General features: G+C 45.3%; 1 non-coding gene across 1 annotated transcript; it reads right to left on the bottom strand.

Moving 5' to 3' along the window:
- Positions 1–211: 211 nt before the first annotated feature.
- TRNAT-AGU (transfer RNA threonine (anticodon AGU)) lies at positions 212–285 on the bottom strand. The gene has a single exon. It is a non-coding gene; the product is annotated as a tRNA-Thr (tRNA).

Genomic DNA, 285 nt, shown 5'->3' with positions numbered 1-285 from the left:
CTTGGCACAGGCCGGACAGAAGATACTAGAGCTCATCATGCATAGATGCTGCAGAGCCGGGCCACGCTAGCAGCTTCAGCTTTCAAAGTGACATGCATGATGGGCAATCACCTTTTGCGTCGATGTCCATAGCCATAGGTGATGCGGCAAGATAATGCAGAATGAACTATTAATGCAGGGAACACATGTAAAAATGTTATAAAAAATGTGATGCTTTCATTGAGAGTTGAACTCAAGACCTCCCGCTTACTAAACAGGTGCTCTAACCAACTGAGCTATGAAAGC

This window comes from Triticum urartu, chromosome 4A, assembly GCF_056163025.1.
Source record: "Triticum urartu cultivar PI428250 chromosome 4A, HENAU_Tu73, whole genome shotgun sequence".
Classification (NCBI taxonomy): Eukaryota; Viridiplantae; Streptophyta; class Magnoliopsida; order Poales; family Poaceae; genus Triticum; species Triticum urartu.
This window is presented reverse-complemented; position numbering and strand designations above follow the sequence as displayed.